This window comes from Salvelinus namaycush, chromosome 3 (genome assembly GCF_016432855.1).
Source record: "Salvelinus namaycush isolate Seneca chromosome 3, SaNama_1.0, whole genome shotgun sequence".
Lineage (NCBI taxonomy): Eukaryota > Metazoa > Chordata > Actinopteri > Salmoniformes > Salmonidae > Salvelinus > Salvelinus namaycush.
The window spans coordinates 84,851,461-84,861,697 of record NC_052309.1 but is presented as its reverse complement, the minus strand read 5'-3'; positions in this window follow the sequence as shown (position 1 = coordinate 84,861,697).

Genomic DNA, 10,237 nt, shown 5'->3' with positions numbered 1-10,237 from the left:
GCGAAGGGGTAGTTGTACAGATTGACCTCACAGCCCACCACAGTGTTCATGATGACCATGTGCTCTACAGTCCCGTTGCTGTGCACCAGCAAATCCTTGTTGCTGTGCTTTGTCGTTGTTTGCACTCTTTAGACATGAGAAGTTGAGGACAGACAACTGAAGATTGATCTACTAAACTGTCACACCTAAACATTTGGCCACTCCAAAAATAAATACTGTATCTCTAATTTCTGTAGATGTTTCACCCACTATTTAGAAGATCATGTTATAAAAGGAATCAAGAATAAATTAAATATAATATACTGGTAGGTTATTGTATTCTGTTGTAAGTGGACTCACCCATTAGTCACATGGAGTTCAGGAGTCCAGATTTTGCTGACAGGCAGGACAACCATATTATGATGATAGACTGATGTGTCCCACGATAAGTCTGGGTCTTCCCAAGACTGTAGTTTAGAATCAGAATGAGTAGTATTACAAAATGTCACATTTACTTGAATGTCTCTAGATTTTTTTTTATGTGTACTTACCAACATAACTTGCAGATGACTCTCAAAGCGGAGATCTTTTGTGTCCTATTTAGAAGATAATAAGGGATAAATGCCAACGTTCTGTACATAACCTTGGAAAGAAATGGGGGAGCATGTGTTATATTGTAAGTATGTTGAAGAGGGAAAGATGGAAGTGTAAGGTCATTAGGGTTGGGTGGGTGGAAGGGATTTGGGGGATGGGTCTATTAGAAGTTAGTAGGGCTCTTTTTTTCCACAGAAGTACTAAGTTAGGTAGGATGATTTAGAAATGTTGTAAACCGTGATTGACCTCACACTTCAGCACAGTAGGTGGCGGCATGCACCTTTAACATTGGTTTGCGGACCGCCATTATATCATAGAAGAAGATGATTACCTTGGAAATAATGGACGACGCAGCGGGACGAGGCGGAGTAAAGTCCCTTTGCAGTTTATTTTTCCATGGTAATGTACAGAACTGAGGCGTTTATCCCACAGTTGCCAAATAAAAATACTAAAGCACACATTTACTGATAGAAAAAATATATATACATTTTCCTTTTTATAAGAATTCATACATTCACATCTTTTTGTTGCTAGAGACCCAGTCGTTCGTTCGATTAGTTAGATATTTATGGACACGACCAAGTTGTGCTCGCTGCCAACGTTTTTGCAGTGGTGGAAAAAGTACTCAATTGTCTACTTGAGTAACCTTCTATTAAGGTATACTTTACTTTTATACTATACTTTTACTCAAGTAAAAGTCACCCAGTAAAATACTACTTGAGTAAAAGCCAAAGTATTTGGTTCTAAATATATTTAAGTATCAAAAGTAAATGTAATTGCTAAAATATACTTAAGTATCAAAAGTGAAAGTATAAATATATAAATACCTTCCTTATATTAAGCAAAGCAGATTGTCTTGGCAACATTGTCTTGTTTTTAAAATGGATGGACAGCCAGGGGTACACTCCAACACTAAGACATAATTTACAAACGAAGCATTTGTGTTTAGTCTGCCAGATCAGAGGCAGTAGGGATGTGTTCTCTTGATAAGTGAGTGAATTGGACCATTTTCCTGACCTGCTAAGCATTCAACGAGTACTTTTGGGTGTCAAGGAAAATGTATGGAGTAAAAAGTGTATTTTATTATTTGTATTATTTTCTGTAGGAATGTAGTGAAGTTTTCAAAAATAGTAAAGATACCGCAAAAAAACGACTTAAGTAGTACTTAAAATACTTTGTACTTAATTTTTTTACACCGCTGTGTTTTTGTCCCTTTCTTGCTAGTTAGCCAACAAGCTATGGCTAACACAGTCACAATCTCTGCAGTCAGAATAACAGCAAAGTAGCTGCATTTGTGTTTGTTTAAGCTTTGTTCTATTGACATTCATTTGGACACATCCATAACAATGAGCTGATTTTGCCTGGCATAGCTAAAGTGTGCCTTCCCGTCAGGACGCTCAACACTGTTCATTACGAGGAGATCGCATTGCATATCAAACACTAGGCTAGAAGCTAGCTAAATAGTTTGTTGCTAGCAAATCTGCCAATATAGGAACCTAATTCAAAAATACCAGTTGTTGAAAACAGCTGGTCAAACTAGAAACGTGGGAAGATTTGACAGCATAGCACCGCCGTCATGACTGCAACAATGTATTTTCATCACTCACCACATTAGGTCATCAGATGCTCAAAAAACGAAGTCTGCAAAAACAAATCAATGCTAGCTAGCGAGGTTTTCCCCCGTAGTACCTGCGTTTACAATGTATCCAATTTCGGTTTGTGTGGTTGTTGGTTTAGCTTTCTGTAACTTTGTAGCAAGTACGGTCTGCGTGTGTAGGCACATCATACATCATGATTGCAAGGTGTCCCTATTTATTTTCCAATTGGCACGATATCTTTTTCAACTGTCCCGTTAGCTGGTTTTAATGTCCATTTTAGAATGCCCTTTTAGCCAATTAGAAATGAGTTTTCAACAATGTTGTGGTATAATTAATCATCACATAATGATATAACTGTCAATAGGGTATCTCTGAAACTCATCACATTGTACAAAACTCAATTAAAAGGAACAGAAAGTGACTTACGACAGACAGCGTTTCATACACTATTAACGGCACACTGATATTTGAGATGCATGATGGAGACTGTGGCTGACTCAGAGCTTCTTTCGCAATCAGCATGCTGGCCAGACATCGACGTGTTGTACAGGATGGTGTGGTTGCACTGGATGAAATGGCTGCGTTGGATGGTTGGTTTGCACTGGCTGTGTTGGATGGTTGGTTTGCACTGGTCGTGTTGGATGGTTGGTTTGCACTGGATGGTTGGCTTTCACTGGCTGTGTTGGATGGTTGGCTTTCACTGGCTGTGTTGGATGGTTGGTTTGCACTGGCTGTGTTGGATGGTTGGTTTGCACTGGCTGTGTTGGATGGTTGGCTTTCACTGGCTGTGTTGGATGGTTGGCTTTCACTGGCTGTGTTGGATGGTTGGTTTTCACTGGCTGGGTTGGATGGTTGGTTTGCACTGGCTGTGTTGGATGGTTGGTTTGCACTGGCTGTGTTGGATGGTTGGTTTGCACTGGCTGTGTTGGATGGTTGGGCTGCAGTGGATGTATTGGATGCATTACCTGGAGTCATTTCACTAGCTAAAATGGCTGCATTGGATGGAGGGTCTGCTGCAGACACTGTGGAACAGAGACAGATATATCATTTCAGAATAATACATTGGATTTCTATATCGATTTTCTAGGAACCAATGATGCCTTCCAATATTTTAACCACAGTCCAATAAATAAAAAACGTAATCTAAATTCTATCGCATAAGGTTGTTGCCTTGCTTCATGGTAGCAGAAATACTTGAAGAAATGAGGATAGGAATCTCATTAGTCAATGAATGGAGGAACGTATAACGCTCCGCACATTAGACAATCGCGTTCACGTTGTCATATGCTGTGTCACGCGGTTAAACTAATCGTCCCGAAATCCCTTGTAGAAAGTTTGTTCCTAGACTCATAACCTGTTTATTTTTCTTTAAAAGTACGTAGTGTCACAAATCAAAAACTAGGTAAACAAGTTAAATATCTCAGATCTCTGAAGATATTTCTAATGTTGTGCTTTCTTTTCATGTAATTCATGCTAATGTTGGGTTTTTGAGCTGGCGCCACTCCTTGTCCCAGATTTACCCAGAATGCACTGTGCGGCCAATTGACAAAGCATGGACATTGAACACAATGGACGTTAATACGAATCAAATGTAGTTTCCCATCTCCCCATTTAGAGTATTTCTGATGACTTCGTAGTAGTGTCTCAATAAGTGTGAAAAGTAATCTAAACCTGGTACTAGATCAAAAAGGTTTAGATCAAACAACATACTACGTGGCCAGCTTTTAGTGCAAAATGTTATACAGCTTAAATACACTTAAATGTATTTGAATATTTTATTTCTAATTGTTTTCATGACTTTAGTAAGATAATCTGAAAGTCAATGTGCTGCATTTTTTTCACACACAGCTCAAGCAGTGCATCAAAATGATCAGTTTAAAACATGTTTTGAATATTTCAGCTTGCGATAACCATTTGAAATGCTTGTTTCGCAATGTTTACTTAAAATCTGCTAATAGGAACGATAAAGACTATATTCTTCTAGTGCCTGTTTAAGAGGAGTAAAATGGAGCCCAATGTCTTACCAGTTAGCAAGAGTAGAGAGAAGAGACATTTCAGCATGCTGTGGTCCATGGGTCTCATCCCTACACGTCCTCCTGTCACAAAGTACATGGTCAGTTGGACATTGTTGCACAGTCTTAGTAGAAATGATGACGAGTTTCCTCCAATGAAACTTAGAAGAAGGACTGAAAACCTACCTTTAGCTGCTTAGTGATCACCACTTGCCTTCTCCTGTCCTCTCTAGCCAATGCCTCACCTGGGCTGACCCTTATAAAGGCTGCTCTGGAACATTTTGTCACAGCAGTCTTCCACGAGAACATGCACACCCCCACAAACTGTCTACATGTGAATATGATATTCGATATTGTACAGGATGTGCTTGGCTATAATCCCAAAATAATGAGTTATTAAATTAACCTCCCCGGATTCATTTCACCATCTTGTGTAAACAACAACCACAACAGACATGTAATTACTAATTACTGTGACTGGTCAGAAGCGGATATACTGCACCTCCACCTGCCTCTAAAACCTATAATTGGCTATATGTTTCACTGGACCTCAATAGACCGTAGGCTGTTATCATATTGTTGAGCATACAGACTTCATACAGACAATAATACAAAAGGGATTGAGTTGGTGTATTTGAAAAAAGACAAAGCATTGTGGTTTCACTGGTACTGCTTTCTCTCTGTGTAATGGAGAAAGGTTGCTATCTCCTCACTGGTGGTTCATAAAGCAGCTTGTTTTGACAGCTGGTTGTGGACTAATTGTCTGGACATATGCATCTACCCGCAGTTTAAATTAGAGAGTAACTCTGATATTTATGTATAGCATCAGAAGGGTTAGCACAGTGGTTCTTCCTCTGATGAAAGCATCAGGAACAACTGAATAATTTACAGACTTTTCTGTTGAGAATAACCAGATGTACTATGGGGGTCCACATGTAACGTGTAAAATGTAACGTGAGCGTTTTTTGGCTCAAGAGTTAAAAAAAAAAAAAAAAGTAAAACACAACAATCCCAGTCCTAATTTCAATGTAGTAAATCTCGCTCATTTGCCCCTGGTTGTGAAATGGACCCATATTCTTTGACATATTAGCAACCAGAGTGCTAAAAGGTTCTAGCTGCTCCCACAGGATATCCTAATGTTAAAAGTGTACACCGCTGAACGTAGAGACTGGGTTTAAAAGCTCTCGTAGGGTGTTTGACATTACAATTTTGGTGGGTGCTATGCTGACCCAAAGGTTCCATGGCCACAATAAAACTAAATAATGAATGAGAATGTCATAATAATTTTAGTGGCAAGTTGGAGAATAGTTTGCCCCACTATGGCTGTACCTACCTACATCTACTCAGTGTAATATTTCTGTTGCTGCTAATGTACACAGATTGAGGCTAGTCCTAGACTAAAAATCAAGCTCAATGGAGATGATTTATTGAAAGTGCTTTTTTGTCTAGGACTAGGCTTAATCTGTGTCAAGGAAACCAGGGCTGCGGTCAGTACGTTTTTACGTTCTGGAACGTTCAATTGAATGGAAACGGTGCTGTACTGAACGATCAGTAAAAAAAGTATATGGGAGGGGTTAGTTTGGGGAACGCTGTCAGCATGGCCACTGCCCTTTAAATATGTCACTCATTGCTTTAATTCACATTTCGCCGCACCCACCAAACGGGAGCAAACATACCTAAAAGTCTGTTCAAGAACGTACAACAGCATTTTTGGAAAACGTGTCGTTCGGTACAAACCGTTCTGCAACATAGCAAACAGAACGCACGTCTGCCCTTAATGTTTATTTAAATTATTTTATTTAACTAGGCAAGTCAGTTAAGAACAAATTCTTATTTACAATGACGGCCTACCCCTACCGCCCTATGGGAACTCCCAATCACGGCCGGATGTGATACAGCCTGGATTCGAACCAGGAACTGTAGTGACGCGATGCAGTGCCTTAGACCGCTGCACCACTCGGGAGACCATGGTTACCCTTTACTCTAGTTGTTTTCTAGACAATCAATCATATTGTATTTGTCACATATGCCGAATAGAACAGGTGTAGACTTTACAGTGAAATGCCCCACCCAACAATGCAGTTAAAAAGTAAGAAAATTAACAATAGCATTTTTTTTTTAAAGGGCAACAATAAAATAACAATAATGAGGCTATATACATGGGGTAAAGTGACTATGCATAGATAATAAAGAGTAGCAGGGAGTGTAAACAAAAGGGGGGGGGTAATGTAAATAGTAAGGCTGGCCATTTGATTAGCTGTTCAGCAGTCTTATGACTTGGGGATAGAAGCTGTTAAGGAGTGTTTTGGACCTAGAATTTGCGCTCCGGTACCGCTTGCCATGCGGTAGCAGAGAGAACAGTCTATGACTACGGTGGCTGGAGTCTTTGGCAATTTTTAGGGCTTTCCTCTGACACTGCCTGGTATAGAGTTCCTGGATGGCAGGAAGCTTGGCCCCAGTGATGTACTGGGCCGTACGCAGTACATCACTTTGTGTGCATGTTATATGTGTGTGAGTGTATGTAGTGTGTGTATGTGTGTGTGATGCAGTGACAATGTATGTGTGAGTGTGTGGGTAGAGTCCAGTGAGTGTGCATGCTATATGTGTGTGAGTGTATGTCGTGTGTGATGCAGTGACAACGTATGTGTGAGTGTGTGGGTGGAGTCCAGTGAGTGTGCAAAGAGTCAGACATCTCCTGGTGCAATGTATATAGTGTTGCATATTGTTGTATCTGTTTAGCCATTTTACGGTTGTATTGCTCACTTCTTTACAGTATAGGTTCCTTGTACTACCACTACATTTAACACATGTTCTAGTAGAGATACAGCTATACTAAACAAAAATCTAAACGCTACATGTAAAGTGTTGGTCCCATGTTTCGTGAGCTGAAATAAAAGATCCCAGAAATATTCCATAGGCACAAAAAACAAATTTCTTGCAAATTTTGTGCACAAATTTGTTTACATTCCTGTTAGTGAGCATTTCTCCTTTGCCAAGTTAAACCATCCACCTGACAGGTGTGGCATGTCAAGAAGATGATTAAACAGCACGGTCATTACACAGGTGCACCTTGTGCTGGGGGCAATAAAAGGCCACTCTAAAATGTGCAGTTTTGTCACACAACACAATGCCACAGATGTCTCAAGATTTGAGGGAGCGTACAATTGGCATTCTGACTGCCCAGGACCTCCACATCCGGCTTCTTCACCTGCAAGGTCGTCTGAGACCAGCCACCCAGACAGCTGATGAAACTGAGGAGTATTTCTGTCTGTAATAAAGCCCTTTTGTGGAAAAACCAATGGGTGGGCCTGGCTCCCAAGTGGGTGGGCCTATGTCCTCCCAGGTCCACCCATGGCTGCACCCCTGCCCAGTCATGTGAAATCCATAGATTAGGGCCTAATGCATTTATTTCAATTGACTGATTTCCTTATTTGAACTGTAACTCAGTAAAATTGTTGCATGTTGCGTTTATATTTTTGTTCAGTATATGAGTTGTACTTTATACTTTACAAAAATCTCTGTCAGTATGATGTCTACTGGCTTTTTTGGTACTTCAATTATCAACTGGTGTCTGATGATCTCTGGCTCCTTGTCTGTTGTTTGTGGAGATGCTCTGAAAACAAAAAGTCAGGCTTGAATGCATTGAGTTGCACATTCTACAAGTTACGTTGGCAACTAGGCAATATGTCTACAATAGGAGCCTTAAAACAGCAATAAAACTACCACTGCAGTGCTATAATATAATGAAATGTGTGGTTTGAAGCAATTATCGTCATTTTCTAGTGCATTTCTTTAATGGAATTTATATCCATTACATCAGTCCAGAAATGAACACACATGCAAACACACGCACCAGGGTCAGGCTTTTCCTGCCTCACCATAAGCTCTCACCATTGACAACACACCCTTCTTTAATGAGCTTCAAAAAACATTTTGGGGCAGATAGAGGATCCGTTTGGCTTTTTATATATTGTGTTGACAACATTTGTCATGCTTTGACACCGCACGCCTACATCGTCCAAGACTTTTATGTGTAAGTGCACCCAGTCATCTGTTTGTTGTTTGTGCCTGTAGGTTCGGGCCTTGGGCTATGAATCTTTATCACTCTACTGCCATAATCATGCAGTTGCAGCAAACCTTTCACATTAGAAAATGCCCAGTGAGACAGTGTCATGCGATTTATTTAGGTTACAATGGTAGAACATTACTGCCATCTAGTGGATAAAAAACACACTTGACGCAAATTGAAACATTACATCGATTTAATCAAAGTGCTGTTGAACTAGAGTGAGCAAAATTTAGGATGAGGGGTGATGTGACTTGCATTAATGTGGTGATTGTTATTTATCGAATCAACTAACTGTTTAATTGTTACACAATTAAATGAATCATGTAACAATTAACTCATTAGGAATTTGGGGCACCACGTAAGAAGTTGATTATTCAGTACTACACATTGATTAAATTATTTATATACTAAATAAATAATAACACAGAATACACATACACACTTACATGAGACAAAGGTCCCTACTGGACTGACAAGATATGACGGCTTGGTACACATATGGAGAGGGAGGGGTAGATAAAGAGAGGGAGAGACAAAGAGTCAAACTTATTGTACATTTGGAAACTACCCTCGAAATAATAATAATACTTTGCTCACGAACCACCGGCCATTTAGGTAAGGACTGTAATGTATTTACGTGTAGATGTCTTTGTCATCTCCCTGAAACCAATCGATCCTTCCATAGGAAGTGGCTCGATGGGTGTAAGGCTCTCGTTTTCATTTTTTTCACTCCGTTTTGACTCGGAAATCAAAATAACAAAATGTACACCCCATGGACTGAAAAGGAATTGCAAACATGATATTGATTTATAATTTGCCCATTGCATTTAAAATTTAAGTTGTAGAAATACTTCTATAGCGGTTGGCTAAATTATATGTTTCAAATACTGTAGCTGAAACTGAGGTGTACCATGTATGTTTTGACATCTACAGTGGCTTGCAAAAGTATTCACCTCCCGTGGCACTTGAGCGTGCATAACTATTCCCCCCTCCCCCCAAAGTCAATACTTTGTAGAGCCACCATTTGCAGCAATTACAGCTGCAAGTCTCTTGGGGTATGTTGCTATCAGCTTAGCACATCTAGCCCTTGGGATTTCTACCCATTCTTCAAGGCAAAACTGCTCCAGCTCCTTCAAGTTGGATGGCTTCTGCTGGTGTACAGCAATCTTTAAGTCATACCACAGATTCTCAATTGGATTGAGGTCTGGGCTTTGACTAGGCCATTCCAAGACATTTAAATGTTTCCCCTTAAACCACTCGAGTGTTGCTTTAGCAGTATGTTAGGATCATTGTCCTGCTGGAAGGTGAACCTCCGTCCCAGTCAAATCTCTGGAAGACTGAAACAGGTTTCCCTCAAGAATTTCCCTGTATTTGGCGCCATCCATTATCCCTTAAATTCTGACCCAGTCCCTGCCGATGAAAAACATGGTGTTCTCAGGGTCATGGGAGGTGTTGGATTAGCACCAGACATAGTGTTTTTCTTGATGGCCAAAAAGCTCAGTTTTAGTCTCATCTGACCAGAGTACCTTCTTCCATATGTTTGGGGAGTCTCCCACATGCCTTTTGGCGAACAACAAACGTGTTTGCCTATTTTCTTCTTGAAGCAATGGCTTTTTTTCTGGCCACTCTTCCGTAAAGCCCATCTCTGTGGAGTGTACGGCTTAAAGTGGTCCTGTGGTCAGATACTCCAACTTCCGCTGTAGAGCTTTGCAGCTCCTTCAGGGTTATCTTTGTTGCCTCTCTGATTAATGCCCTCCTTGCCTGGTCTGTGAGTTTTGGTGGGCGGCCGTCTCTTGGCAGGTTTGTTGTGGTGCCTGATTCTTTCAATTTTTTAAATAATGGATTTAACTTCTCCACAACTTTGTCCCTGACCTGTTTGGAGAGCTCCTTGGTCTTCATGGGGCCACTTGCTTGGTGGTGCTTAGTGGTGTTGCAGACTCTAGGGGCTTTCAGAACAGGTGTGTATATATACTGAGATCATGTGA